The following is a 16,717-nucleotide window of genomic DNA, read 5'->3' as shown; positions in this document are numbered from 1 at the left end:
TAAAGTCCTTTGGCTTTGGCTTTTGTAAGGCAGCAAAGAACGGATGAGATCTATCAGAAAGTCTCGAGATAAATCTGCTGAGGGCAGCCATCCTTCCAGTGAGCTTCTGCACTTCATTCACGTTTCTTGGAGGAGCAATGCTCTGAATTGCTCTGATTTGGTCTGGATTAGCTTCTATTCCTCGAAATGTGACAATGTAACCAAGGAACTTGCCTGAACTAACACCAAACGAACACTTCGAAGGGTTTAGCTTCATGTTGTATTTGCGTAGTGTAGTGAAGGCTTGATGCAGGTGTACTATGTGGTCTTCTGCCACCAACGACTTCACCAACATATCGTCGATATAAACCTCCATATTTTGACCGATTTGGCTAGCAAACATCATGTTCACTAGTCTTTGGTAGGTGGAGCCAGCGTTTTTTAAACCGAACAGCATCACTTTGTAGCAGTATATGCCTCGTGTAGTCATGAATGCCGTCTTCTCTTGGTCGTCTGGATGTGTTAGAATCTGATTGTAGCCACTAAAGGCATCTATAAAGCTCATCAGTTGGTGTCCAGCGGTAGCATCTACGAGCTTGTCGATGTGAGGTAGCGGGAATGGGTCTTTAGGACATGCCTTGTTTAGATCAGTATAATCTATACAGACTTGCCACTTCCCGTTTTTCTTTTGAACGACTACCACAATGGCTAGCCAATCCGGATACTTCACTTCACGTATGAACCCTGCATCCAAGAGATTTTGGACCTCTTTGTTAATTATCGAATCACGCTCAGGTGCAAACTTCCTTCGCTTTTGTCTGACTGGTGTATGATCCGGATCTACTTCTAGACGATGCATGATGACGTCTAGAGCAACCCCAAGCATGTCGGCGTGCGTCCAAGCGAAGCTGTCGGCGTTTGATCAAAGAAAGTCGATAAGTCTCTTTCGTATATCAACTGACAGTTTTGAGCCTACGTTCACCCGTTTGTCGGGATCGTTATCTAGTAGCGGCACCTCGTCCAGTTGCTCAACCGTGGCTCTTCGCCGTGTGGCATCAGCGGTGGCTTCTGTAATTGCTATAATTGTTGGCCATTCCCTTTCAAAGTAGTTTGATAACACGAGCGTGAACTTTCTTGTTCCCCTACTATCTCTTTCACTCCCCATGGGGTGGGAAATTTGATAGTCTGGTGCAGAGTCGATGGAATTGCTCCCTTGTCGTGAATCCAAGGGCATCCCATAATAGCATTGTAAGCTGAAGAACAATCTACTACCAAAAATTTGGTGTGCTTGTTAACTCTTTCAGCGTACACTGGAAGTGTCACTTCCCCAATACTTTGCTTGACCTCACCGCTGAACCCCACCAATGGAATAGATTATCGTGTTAGTCCTCCTTCGTCGAGACCCAGCTCCTTATATGGTTGCATATAAAGGATGTTGGTTGAGCTTCCATTGTCGATTAATATCCTCTTCATCAAACAGTTAGCCACCGTCAGCTGTATGACTAATGCATCATGATGCGGAGTTGGTACGCTGCTCTAATCAGTCGTAAAAGTTATGATGTATGATGGTGTATCGCCTTGTGTAATGTGTCCTCTGCTTTGAGAGTTCTTGACAGCTCTAGTATTTCTTTTCGCAGTTGAGTGAGTTATTCCACTTATCTCTGATCCTCCAGAGATAACATTAATGACTTGATCATGTTTTGGGGGTGAAGCCAGACCACTTGTAATTGCTTTTTGCTTATTTTTCTCGCCATCCAGCCGGTTACGGGTTTTGTCGGATAGGTATTCTCTCAAGTGACCTTTTTTCAGCAGCTCGTTCACTTCCATCCTTACCGTGATGCAGGCTTCTGTTCTGTGACCGTGATCATTGTGAAACTCACACCACTTCGAGGTGTCACGCCTATTGTCAGGCGCTTTCATCTTTGGAGGCCATCTCACAGTTCCACCCATCTCTTTCAATACACCGACTAAGTGTGTATGCGAGATCGAGAGGTTACTAATATCCGGCCATGTCGTTTATTTAGGTTTTCTGTCGTCAGCTCCACTCAATGGTCGATGCATGTTCTTCCTTTCACTCTTCACGTTTTCATCACGAGGTCTTTGGTAAGGCTTATCGTCCCTACTTGTTCTCTCGTTTCTCACCACACGAGAATCAGATCGTGGTGAACGTCGCTGGCGATAAGCTGAGTCTTCTTCCCAATTTATCTGTGCCCATGCACGTGAAAGCACGTCTTCCATTGTTCTGCACTGATACTTCGTAAGCTCCTTGTACAAGTCGCCGTCTGGAAGCAAGCCTCTTTTAAATGCGGAGATAGCGGTTGACGTGTTGCAACTGGGTATCGATACTTTTTCTTTGTTAAACCGTCCCACATAGGCACGCAACGGCTTGTCTCTCTTTTGCCGTACCTCCTAAAGGTCATCCGCTGTCTTCTCCAGGTTCCTGCTGCTAGGAAATTGCTCAACGAAGAGATCTGTCAACGATGCAAACGAGTTTATTGAGCCGTTTGGTAAGTTGATAAACCACTGAAGCGCAGCTCCCGTAAGGCTTGAGCCAAATCCTTTGCACATAGTAGCCTCTCTGCAATCTCTCTGGATAGCCGTCGTGAACATCCGTTGTTTGTATTGTGCTATGTGGTCATCCGGGTCGGATGTTCCATTATACATCTTCATTGTTGGTAACATGAACTTTCTCGGCATCTCAGTGAGCGCAATTTCGTCAGAAAAAGGTGTATCAGCATACGAGTGCAAGTTGCTTTTCCGGATCGGTGGAGCCACTCCTGGCAGTCGTTCAATCATAGCTTCTACTGCACCCAAACGTTTTGCAATCATAGCTTCCAAGTAAGTGGCTTCCGCTGACTTGGTGTATGGCTCATGTTCGATTCCTGTCATGCGCTGTGCGTTGACAACTTCTTGTTGATCCAAATTTTCTTCACGGGTTAGGTTTTCACACGCCTGCCTTGTGTCAGGGTTTCCTCCGCCGCTCTCTTCCTGACGAGGAGTTTCTAGTCGTCCGTCTTCAGTCGCGGTCGTCGTTCGAGTAGCTGCAGGAGTTGAGTTAAGGTCTTGAAACCGATTTACTTGTACGCCATGAAATCTTGAGCTTGCTTCAGTAAAAATTCTTCCTGCTGTCATCAGCGAGGCATTCTCCTCTCGTAGCCTAGCGTTATCAGCCTCGATTTGTGTCAGATTTTGTACTGTCTCGTTCATCTTGGCAGTCAAGGCTTCCAGCTGAACGGCAACAGTCGCTTCGACATTGGTCGTGTCACTTCTGTTTCCTGTCATCTCACATAGATTACTTTGCCCCTCCTTCTAGCGCCAACTGTTTGGGCAAAAATAATCGATTCGTTTAAAGACTACAGAAACAAGAAACAGATGTCGAACAGTTCTCTTTATTGATCAAAGTCTCGAGCTCGAATACAAGAATTCAAGGCACAACGAATCAATCTATAAATCCTAGCCGCGTTCTAGAGTTGAGTCGTGTGTCTTGTTTTTTTAGGTCTCTTGCTTTGTCTCTTGATGCCCCCTCTCGTGGAGGCCTCTCTCCTTTATATAGAGATCTCTCAACCCTAATCCCTTAGGATATGTCTTGGGCTCGTCGAGTCTATCTATGATAGGGTCGGTCACAAGACTCTTGGCCCACTAGTAAAGTCGGTCGCTAGACTCTTGGTCCATTAACAGATCTAGTCATGTGACTTTTGGCCCATTGATGAAACCAGTTGCGAGATTCTCGGTCTCGTGATAGAGTTAGTCACAAGATTCTTGGTTCACTGAACCAATCAGGAAGACTATCCTTTTATAAGATAAATTCATATGTATGTTGACTTTATCCAACAAAATATGCGTTGACTTTATAAATTATATTTATTTATTTATGATGATAAAATTATGCCCAACAAGTAGCAGTATTGCAGTAGCTGTGGAATTGTTCTCATAATCAGTGCATCTAATGCAATACATAATGTTCTTGAATTTCAGGAAGACCGTCATGAAAAGAAAAAAGAGCATTAGGAAGGAGTCATTGACGTTTAGGAAGAACTCCTTGAAATTTTGGAAGAATTCATTGACATTTAGGAAGATCTTCCTAAGACATCATGTTGGATATTTCTATTTGCTACCTTTATTCTAAAACACCAATATGTGCACATAATCAAATCATTATACATCACTAATAAAGTAATATGTGATACAATAAAGCAAAACACATATAAAGAGATTTAAAAACACATTTTTAAAAAATTTAGGAATGATTTCATAGCTTTTAGGAAGATGTTCTTGAATTTTAGGAAGGACAGTAATATTTATGAAGCAAAACTTAAAGTTTGTGATAGCCTTCATAAAATATTTTTTGGAAGACACAAATTCAAATTATTACTCTTATATATCTTATATATATATATAGATAAAATATCAGAATGTGTACAAAATAAAATCAAATATACCTCATTAAATGGAGTAATATGTGATACACTCATTTCTTTAGATTTAGGAAGGATTTCATAGTGTTTAGGAAAACTTCATTGATATTTTGGAAGCTTTTCCTAAATATTCAGAAATCCCATTAATGGTGATGACCAAACTAGATGATCATACTCCGCCTCATCAGCACTACTAGTCAACTCGATAACAGATGAAGTATAAGCCGAAGACATCGAAATGATGAAATTTTTACTCTTTACCAACAACTTTGTTCCCAATGACATTATATCAAACACTTGATATGCAACTACTTTGGTATCCAAATAAGAGAGAATATAACTCAAATACACATTTCAGCTTCAAGAATACCCATGTTTTTCTACTTCATTCACAATTAAGATTCCAATACCAACCAATTTAAGCCACCACTCATAATCAGATTTCATTCATTACCCAACAATTTCCAGCAGTTCAAATTTCATTCAATAACCAACAATTCCAATACCCAACATTTCATTCACTTGAAGACAAAGTCCAAAGATCTGAGTGGAGGATAAGCTTCAAGTTCTTGTTCACTTCCTTCATCCAACACGACATCTCCGCTTCTACTCTCTCTTTTACATTCAAAAGCTCTGGTGGTGGTCTCAGAAGTAAGAACAAAAATCTGTGATTCTTATTAATTAGTATCGATGAGTGGTGGTGGCAATCTCGTCAACGGTGTTTGTCGTTGCTTTTTTCATCGTTGTCCTTCTTTTTATTATTCTTCCAATAACCATCACAATCCTCGACGACAGTAACAACGATGGAGCTACAAATAAAAATGTGAATCCAATTGGTGATTAGAATCTTAAAATTTGAGATCAAAATTGATACACAGAGAAAAAGAAAAATAAGAAGAAGAAGAAGAAGAAGAAGAAGATGTAGAAGCTTTGCCACCACAAGCTTTGCTTTCACGGGAAGATCCATCTTCATCGGGAAGCTCCGCCTTCACCAGAAGCTTCGTCGGAACATAAGCAATAAGATCGTAATATTAATAAATTAATAAATTAATGCAAAAATAATCATTTATTTTGTTTTTGAGATAATAATTCACTAATGCTACTTTTGGAATATTTGAGGATGTATGCTAACTTTGGAAGAAAAACTTAGATTAGTGCTAGTTTAGGGTATTTCTCTAAATTATATTTGTTTATTGGATTTTAATGTTCATATATGATTTTAAGTAAAATGGTTAAGTTTTTTTTAATATAAATGTTACTGTGTTATCTAAGTTTTGACCCGCTGTACACCGCTTGAGTGTTTTTTTTTTATGTAGAATAATATAGAGATATGTGAAAAGTAATAGTTATTTTATGTGTTTAATGTATATAAAATTTAATTATTTTTATTTTTAATTTATCGATTAAAATTCATTGTTATAAAAGTAAACAGATCATGTTATTGTGCAGTGCATATATATCTTATTATATAAAGTTGGATTTTGAAAGTTAGCAATTAATAAGATTTTTACATATGTCAAGTTATTAATCTGAGATTTTGACATGTGTAAAAGTTAATATTTAATAGAAGAAATTTGAGATAATGACAAAAACAAATAAAATCTGGTTAAACAATATTAAAAATATAAAAAGATAATTATAAAAAAATTACAAAATTTAAAAAGTCTTTTAAAAAAATAATTTGAAGGAGATTATATATTTCATAAAATTCGAAATTATAACATTACTAGACAAGGGTCCGCACATCATGCGGGTTTAAAAATTGTTGAAGAAAATAAATCCTAAACCTTAAACTGTTTTTTGAAAATATATAAAGAAATTTTATTTCCTAGAGTAAATATATAAATAATTTAAAATAGAGAATATTTAAATTTTCCTTCATATATTTATTAGTGATCTACATCTTGGATTTGTAAGGACACACAAGAAGACGTACGGAGCATATGTAAAGAACAAGATAAATTCAGAGATGGAGAAATTGATCATTAGAGAGGTTGAGGAAACAATATAAAGCAATAAAGGTACTGATATGTTATCGTGAAATGTACTTGCACAAGTTCGCTCTATTTTGTACACTAATTTACCAAAGATTTGGGCAAGATTATCGGTAGTATCTAATAACAGGGTTGTTAAACACTGTTTGATTTTTTTATGAATTAATTGTGTATTGTTTTGAATATAAGAATCCATGATCTCTTAGTTAAATTTTTCTCCTCCAATGGTAGGTTCTAATTTTGGGTCTCTTATTTTTTAAAATATTGTTTTTTGAAATTTTAAAAATTTAAATAGAATATTAGTGGTATTAGAATATCAAGGATTACATTTATATGAGGAAAAAATCAATGTAATTTAGTATTCTACTACATAACATTTACAAGAAATTTACAACATATTGTAAAAGAAGAAAGAGAAAAAACTAAAGTTGTTGATTCTGGTTAAGCATTCTCAATAATCCAATAATCCACAAACAAAGCAGCCATGTCTCTCTCAACTTCTTTTCTTCACACAAAATATAAATCAACCAAGTGTAGCTTATCGGACGAGGCCAGAAATCAAGAGCAGCCATGTCTTTAACCTCTTGTATTCCCAAAAGCTTCATGGCAACACAATAGAATTGAAGCGATTCCAGATAATGAGAAGAACTTACCAGCAAAAAGAAGGAACTCTGAAACTGGTTTTAGGGTTGAATTTGGCGTAAGAGAACTGGATTTTTGAACTTGCAGAGAAGAAGTGAAGACGGATGCAGGAGAATGTAGTGACGAGAGAGGAGAGACTGTAGTAAATGCAATCCACAGGGCAAATCTTTGTAGAGAAGACGATTTGAAAATTTACAGAGTAAGAAGAGTGTAAAAGACAAAGGAGACTCTCCCTATAGTGGATTACAAATCTTCAGGAGCATAATATAAGGTTGTGTAGCATAACGAAGACAGTTACAGAGTAATATTGTCCGTCTCAGTAATCAAAAACAAATCTTCAAAGAGACAAACAACTCTCAAAAATGCAAACAGAGGAAAAGCTCAAATTCAGAACAATAACTTTACCAATCAGCTAAGATTAAACAAGCGTCTGTGACATCAAGCTGATGAAAATCAATCTTGAGACCTTTTCTTGGTCCCTCAAGGATTTAACTGCTTTATGGCCAGCATCCACGTTTCTGGCTGTAAGAACAACAATCAATCCATGACCTGCAAGCTGCCTTGCAATCTCAAGTCCAATTCCAACCGGTCACCACTGCTACATTTTCACAAGACCACCACCTAAAAAATCACAAGTCACAAAAATCAAGAAGATGGTTTCAAAGGTATAGACTTTAATTTCAGTTTCTCCAAAGTATATATTCTCTAAAGTAATATTTTTCTCTCGCCCAACGATACGCCGACACGTAGCGCCCCTTAAACCAAGTTTCAGTCTCTTATATAAGGGAAGATCTTACATTTTATTTTTAATTATAATTAATTTTTTTGCACCAAAACTCTAAAAACTCAGCTATGAACCCCCCAATGGGGAATGTCTAACTCTAAAAACTCAGTTATGAACCCCTCAATGGGGAAGGTCTAAGACCATCCCGAGCAGAACAACAATGTTAAAGGGTTACTTTAATATATATATATATATATATATATATTATTTTAATTAAATTAATATATTTATTATAAGTAACCATTAGCGGAACGACACCTGTCAGTTCTGTCTGAGAATCGATCCTTCCCCAAGCAATCTGAGTATCGCTTCTCTCTATTCTTCTTCTCTCTCATTTCTAAATTAATTTTTTATTGATAAGTTTTTTGATGAGCACTTCCCAGTGGAGGTGCCCTAAGACCATCATTACTGATAGTTACTCATACTGATACTCTTATTAAAAAATTAATAAAAATAAAAGAGAGAAGAGGTAAGAAGGAGAAACGATTCTTCCTAAAGAAATTTGAAAAACGATACTCTTAACATATAGCACAGGTGTCACTTATTTAATGGAACAAATATTAAAAAATAAATAAAAAAAGAAAATTTGTAATAAAGATAATTTTTTTTTTTTGAGTAACGATACACGGTTACTCTCCAGTAATGATGCTCTAAAGGGATTGGTTATTTACCTTACAGAAATAGTATGACCTGAAGTAGGAGAATCATTCAGAAGGGATTTCAGGTACACAAGTTGAAATCAGATCATATGTTGAATCAACCGCAATATAACGGTGTTGAGATGGAGTAGTATAACATGAAGAAATTGGCGGTAACAGGCGCACAAATTTCGTCATACGATCCCTATATATCTCCTATTTTTGTTTTTATTTTATTATAGCTGTGAAGATTCTGTATGAAAATCATATAGCTGTAGATTTATCTTCCATTGATCTGAAAATTATACATAGTTCCTCTAGAATTCCATAGCCAATTTTTGTTTGCTCTGTTTCTGTTTATCTGACTGTTTTTCTTTGAAACTCTTATCTATTTAACTGAATCAAAGCTAGAGTGGTGACATGCATTATGAATAAGAGGAAAGAGAGAAGGGAACACAATGAAACACGTATTGTTCTTTGGATCCTTGAATTGTAAACACATATTCTTAGATTATTTTCTAACTTATTTATTTATTTTGGTGTATATTCTATGCTAACGGATATTCCAATAAGCAGCAACACAATTCCAAGTTGTAGTCATTCAGTAGACACCGAGAACGATATATTCTGTCACCATAGATTCCCAAGTTGTGCTTCATCATCTAATTCACCAAACGCATTTTAACAGTTCTGAAGGTAACAAATATTTTAGTTTAGACTCCCAACCTTATATGAAACTAAATTTTCTTACCTTTTACAGTACGTATGACCAATTGACCATGGTGATGCAACAAATATTTATGAGTATTGCAATGCTTTCATGTGGTATGATGAACGTGTTGGCAAAAGATGCAGATGACCACATCCGATAAAGCTTAACGAAGCTTACTCTGCTACTTTATCGCTTCCGTTTTCAATCAGTCACTTCAAACTCCCTCTCATCTCACCGTATGGATAATTCATTCCTATGTCTTTTGTTTGCATGTAATCGTTATAGTATCTGATAAAAGAGTTATGAAAGATATGATACATATTCTCTTGCATTGTATTTTCCAATTATTTGAAAATGTTCTGATTATAGATTATACCAAAAGAAAATTTAGTTTCTATCAAAAGTTAATAATTTGATAGATAAAATGAACTTTGAACTATTATAAATTAAATATAATTATATGTAAAGATAATAACAATATTTTTTTCCTTTTATTTGATGTAAATAAAGCAAATCAATGCACGAGCGTACGCATGGGCTGTAATACTAGTATAGATATATAGATATATATATAGTGTTTAAAAGAGAATAACAATTAATTTAGCCGATATAATTTAGGAAAACTATATTATCACCTTCAATAAATGTAGAAAATATTAAATGGAAACTATTAATTAAGCCGAAATAATTTAGGGAGACTAACAGATTTTTTCTCTAAAGATCTATTAAAATAGGTTTGAAAATTTTTATGAGATTAAAAATTTAATGTGTAGAGTTGTTTGTGGAAAAATCGAAATGTATAGATGTTGTCCAGCTATTTGTGGCAATAAACGTATCAAATTAGGTAGATTTAAATAGTTCCATTAATTAAGTTTTTACGAAATATTATTTTAGGAAAATTGTGAGGGGTTAATGTTGTAAATAAAACATATTAAATAAGCAAAACTTGAAGGCTTAAACAAAAATGTACTTCAAAAATAATAATAATATAGATGTCACACACATTTCTAAAACGTATAAAACATGGACACAAACAATTGAGAGCCACACACATTTTAGCGGGCAGAAAAATAAAATGTACGTAATCGGACACTCAAATATCATAATGTGTAACAAAAAGATGGTAAAAAGCAATAAAGTTCTACTACCATTTTACTAGTCTAGAAATCGTGGATTTTGGATCGAATAAACCAAACCCAAACCAAACATATAAGATATTCTACTATTTTTTTTCTTTATTCTCAAATAAGAAAATAAAATCAGTATGTATTATTATAAAATTTAAAATTTAAACCATTCTTTTATAAATTCAAATCGACATATAATTTCGTTCTAATTGTAAAATATAAACTCTAACTATCTAATCTATAAACCCAAACCAACATATAATTTCGTTCTAATTGTAAAATCTAAACTCTAACCACCTCATTTGTAAACCCAAACCAACATATAATTTTGTTCTAATTATAAAATCTAAACCCTAACCAAGTCGTTTGTAAATCCAAACCGACATATAGTTTCGTTTTATTTGTAAACCCAAACCGATATATAACCTCGTTTAATTGTAAAATCTAAACCCTAATTCTCATTTATAAACCCAAACCGATATATAACCTCGTTTAATTGTAAAATCTAAATTAAACCAATATTTAATTTTCCTGAAATAAAAGTATACAAAATTAGTTTCATTAATTTGTTTTTTTAATTTAATTTTGATTTATTTTTTAAATGAAATATTAAATATAATATTTTGATTTGTTGAGAGGGAAGAGGGTGAATACAAAGTACCTAAATATTTTCCTAACAACAATTAGTTTAGCAAATTACTAGTTTTATTTTATTTTAAGTCAACATTAATGATGGTAATATTTATATTAGTATAAGAAATTTTCTCTAGAGATATGAAGAGTGGAGATCACATGGATAGGAGAAGAAAAGGATAATCTAAAAATAGAATCCCATTACCTTTCCTTTTTGCTTAATAAAAAAAGGATTCTTCTTCCTCCATCCACATAATAATACAATAATCCTCTCTTTGTTGACGTTCTCCTCCTCCTCCTCCTCTTAATGTAATTAAATACATTAATCACTTTTTAATCTCTTATCTTTATCACTAACACATCTTTAATCTTGTTTTTTTTTTTTTTTTGTTCTCTTTGCAGTTTCAGTTTGGTTTCTTGATTTTTTATGTAACTGATTAACACATGGAGTCTGATTTCTCCGGTGACGAATCCAGCCACTGTTGTTTACGATCAATTACGACGTAAACGTAATAAGAAGAAACCTTCTTCACCGCAACCACAACCACCGTCTCAATCATCTGTTGAGAAATGGAGATCGGAGAAGGAACAACAAATCTACTCTACTAATATCATTCAATCTTTAAGGGAGCTCCGGATTAGCTCAGCCGCCAAGTCGTCGTCGTCTCCGTCTCCTCGCGGCGGTGGTGGTGTAGCCATACGAGACGCAGCTTATAGATCATTGGCGGCTATGGCGAGAGGATGAACACTGTGGAGCAGAGCTATATTGTCTAAAGCCGTGAAGCTCAAGTTCAGGAAACAGAGCCGGTCAAGAGATTCAATAACCACCAGGAATGTTAGTAACCGGTTAAGGAGAAAAAGAGCGACGGTTATGAGGTTGAAAGGGAAAGGTTTGCCAGCTGTACAGAGGAGGGTGAAGCTGCTCAGCCGGTTAATTCCCGGTTGCCGGAAACAACCGTTACCTGTGGTTTTGGAAGAAACCACCGATTATATTGCAGCCATGGAGATGCAGATTCGAGCTTTGAATGCATTGATCTCCGCCGTTGCGCCGCCACCTCCTCCACCGCCGGAGACAGGTCATGATGGGGATGAGACACACATGCTCGGTTAGCTTGGCCCAGCTGTCTTTTTCTGATTTTTTTAAAACATTTATTTTTTGTTATTTCATCATAGTTATTTTTTTTTTGCCATTTTATTATTATGAGTTTTATGTATGTAATGATTCAACATTCTCTACATATTAATGCATATCCATCCTTTTTTCTTGAATCACTCTGGAAACAAAACACAAGAATGGTGAGAAGGGATGTTGTTGAATATTAAATGGAAGAATTTGTAATGTTTGTACTGAGGTAAGCTTCGATTTGTTGTTATGTAACATTTATATTATTATGACGTTTTTGGTTGGTATTGAAACTGAAGTTTATCGGCTGTTATAAAGTTGTGTTATACAGTACTCCATCACACAAATTAAAAAAATCATTAAATTTTCTATTTTGGTTTTTATTATATTTTTTTATTTTTTTTACTGATCAGAACATTAAAACAGTTAAAACTAGAAAAGTGTAATTTTTACCAAATATTCGCAATGAAAATCCAAAATAATAACTATTATAAAATAAAAATTTAACTTTAAAATGACAACTAATAAAAAAACGGAAATAATAGTTACTATGAGTCTATATAAATAGAGATTAGCTAGGGTATACAACAGTAATAATTGGCAATATTTACTTTCAATAAACCTATTTAGTGCATAACCTATTTTTCAATTAGTTGTCACTTATACGGCTGTTTACAAAGCCAATTATTTGCTTTTTTTTTTAAAGGTTTGGGTTCAAAAGTTTTGGCTCAATTCAAAATATATAACAATAAGATGAATAACAAAATTATGTAAATATAATAAATATATAATATAATTAATTAATATTATACATATATATCTATTCATCTACTATACTATTATTAGTTGAGATTCTTGAGAAGTCAGTTTTTAAAATAACAGTATAATTGTAGAAGATCAATTAAGCCCAGAAAAATTAGACTAAGGAAGAGTATGATTGTGTTTTGACTTTCGAAATAATTGAATATAATATTTAATTAGAAGATATCCTCATAGAAATCAAAATATTTTTTCAGTATCTCTTAGCATTTCAAATGGAAATATGTATTTATTTACAAATTCTTAACTTTGAGAGATGAATTAATATGAACTTACATGTTGACAAGTGGCAAGACATCCCATTTTAAAGGTATAGAACCACTCAAGTTCCTAGCGAGAAAACCAAAAAAAATCTATTGGTTATATGGTGCATTTAAGTAGAAATGTCATTATATGTTCTAATACAAGTATTTCATACATTAAGCTGTTAATAACTATAAAACCATCCTATTTCATACATTAAGTATTTCATATTTGAATTATGAGAAAGACAAACAACCACAAAAATGCTCAAATTTTTCATAACATAAGCACAAAATTTCTACAAAATAGCACACATATATAACATAGTCAGATTTCCAAACCTAACTATAATAAATGTATAAATTAATTGATTTTTAATAAAATAATTTTATGCATAATACTATAAATTGTGACAACTACATTAAAATGATAAGTTCAAATTTTTGGATGAGGTTTGAAATTTTTTATTAGAGAGCAAAAAGGTAACTGAAAAAATTATTATGGTTGTTTATTACTTTAATGTTTTAAAATCATACACAAAACTAATGACTTTGCGGTTATAAAATTATACACAAAACTAATGACTTTTCGTATAAAAATTGTTTTGTCTGTATATAATTAATCACAAATAACGTTATTGATAATGGAATTACGAAATATGTGGACAACCCATGAGAGATTGTGTAATACATCAAAATATCTATATTAACATTTTTGAAGTATATTTTGTGTTATGCCCATTTAGTTTTATTTATTTAAAAAGTTATTTACAACATTAACCCCTAAAAAATTTCAAAAACTAACATTACTCAAGATTTTGTTTCCTAAATATTTTACATTTTATTTCCATTAAAAAAATAACAACAATCAATATGGAAATAGAAACTATCATATATTTAACCATACATTATGTTGTGTTTTGAAAATATTCTATATCTGAACCCTTCGTAAACAAAGAAAAAAATAATTTGATTCCCATTTTGTTTTCCAAAATCTGTGAGCTTTAATTTTTAACGTAAGAAAAACTTCCATTGAAAATTATTTAAATATTATAATTAACATATATAAACTTAATAAAAATTTTAATTATTACGAATATGTAAAATTAAAAAAAATTCTAAAATACTTTATAATGTGGTTATATAATAGATGAGTTATAAAGAAAACATGTTGAAAATTAATAAAATATTATTAAATTTGTGTTAACACGGGTTAAGTTCTCATTTAATTATTTATCAACACTACTAATATTAGAATATTTGACATAAATTCAAGTTGATTTAACTAAGATTGTATAAAATAATTAAATCATTAGGAAAAATGTGACTTAACCACAGCGTATAATTACTGATTATGTATTTAGATCCCTTATTTTTTTGTTATAATAATTAAAAATCAAAATAGAATCTCATACACTAAATAAAACAAACTAAATATAACAAACAAATGACCATGACCTGTATTACGGATTAAAAATAATATAAATATTTAGCCGCACAACAACTAGAAAATTTAGTTATTTCTCTATTTACAAAACATTTAATATTAAACAAATAAATACAACATAAAATATTAATTATATATCTGTGGTGTACCGCGGGTTAAAATCTAATTAAATTAATAAATAAAGATTCAGGTCCAATCATGTCGCTTATCATTCTGAAAATAATATTGGGCTGAGTCAATAAACCTTACTCTCAATAAATATGATAAACACTACACATATAGACTATGAGATGAGCTATTGACACAACTAAGCTATTAACATAGGTATAGGCCCAGATAATCCACTTGCATAAAGAACCCTGCTGCACACATACATCATCATTAGCATAGCAGTTAAAAGTTAACTAAAACAACAAATAGTGTAATCTGTAAAAGAAGATCTTACAAACTCTCAAGCTTTGTCCAGTTCTCAATTAAATTTAGAAGGTTTCCTCTAAACTGATTGTCACTTATACTGCTGTTGATAAAACCAATTTTAAACATTAGTATCACAAGGTAAATATTTATAACTTATTTAAACGAGGAGATACTTACAAAACCCTCATGATGGTCATTTTTGAGAATATAGATGAAATATTTCCCCTGAATTTGTTTGAGTTCATAAAGCTGAGAAAATCAAACAAGAAGGGTGAGTATTTAATTTGCAAACCTGATATCCGAGTGAGTATATTTAATTCCTAAGACACGTGAACAATTAACATGCAAATGATTCACTTTTACTGTATCGAATTTCTTATGGTTACATTTTTTAGATTTATTCCCTAAAAGAATTATTCTTACATTATTAGTTTTTTTAAATTTTTAGTGTTATTAAATTTAACCCGTAAGTTTTTAGTGTTTTTAGATTTAACCCGTGAAAAAATTATATAACATGCGACGTGGATTAAATTATATTATAAAAGAAAAAAATTTGGTTCACCAAGAATTGTCTTATTATAAATACTCTAATTTATTAGATCTAAGCGGTGGAATAATTATTCTCACATTTTTTATCAACATATTAGTAATCATTAAAAAGTTTAATTGTTTCATATCAAAGAATATAGTTATTATTGAATATTAGAGTTTTTAAAGAAAAAGAAGATATTTTGTATATAAATATGAAAATTGTTTTAGGAAATTATAAACCAAATGTTTGGAGATAATTTAGGAATCTAATTGTTTTTTTTTGTGTAATTTTTTAGGAATTAATTTTGTAAATAAGTATAATTTAAAGGATAGAACACCAAATGTATTTCAATGTAGAAAAATTTTGTTAAATTTTTAGAGATTAAATTTGTAAATAAGTATAGCTTAAACACTAAAACACCAAATGTACTGTTAACATAAATATCGATTGCCAAAGATATGTGATAATAAATGCACAAATAATTGAGAGCCACATACATTTTAGTGGTTATATATATACCCAAAATCTGATGAGTCGTTGGTTGACTCATATGTTGTTATCTCTAAACTATGTATTCCTACTACAGTAAAACTTCTATAAACTAATAATGTTTAAAATATGAGTTACATATATGACTCATATTTTTAATTGTTTAAAGTTTTTAAAATTATGAATTGGGACAATTTTAGCAAAATAAGATTAAAATTTATATTTTATAAATTTTGTGGTCTTGGAATTGAATTTGTTATATCTAGAAACATTATTAACAAAAAATTACAAATACTCTTGATAAATTGATTAAATTCACTTATACACATGATATTAGTCAATTCATTTGGGTCTATTCGTTTTGTTGTGGCAGGTAACTGCGGCAAGGCGCTACGGCGTACGCTGCTTATAATTTTTGATATCGATTAGATGCGGCGATCAAAGATGTTGCGTTTGCCGCATCCGCCTGCGTCGACGAAACGAACACGCCCGGAGTCGATATCTCCGGTGATGGATCAAACCTCGGTTGTTTACGATCAATCACGGGGTAAACGTAATAAATAAAAACCTTCTTCGCCGCAACCACCGTCTCAATCATCGGTGCAGAAATGGAGATCGGAGAAGCAACAACAGATCTACTCTACTAATATCATTAAATCTTTAAGGGAGCTTCGGATTAGCTCAGCCGCCAATTCGTCGTCCTTTACGTCTCCTCGCGGCGGAG

General features: G+C 32.8%; 1 pseudogene; it reads left to right on the top strand.

Moving 5' to 3' along the window:
- Nucleotides 1-11,357: 11,357 nt before the first annotated feature.
- Nucleotides 11,358-12,193, top strand: LOC104720319 (transcription factor bHLH147 pseudogene; annotated as a pseudogene).
- The last annotated feature ends 4,524 nt before the right edge of the window (nucleotides 12,194-16,717 follow it).

Source organism: Camelina sativa, chromosome 10, assembly GCF_030686135.1.
Source record: "Camelina sativa cultivar CO46 ecotype springtype chromosome 10, ASM3068613v1".
Lineage (NCBI taxonomy): Eukaryota > Viridiplantae > Streptophyta > Magnoliopsida > Brassicales > Brassicaceae > Camelina > Camelina sativa.
The sequence above is the reverse complement of the archived record's forward strand: the minus strand, read 5'-3'. Positions and strand labels throughout refer to the sequence as shown.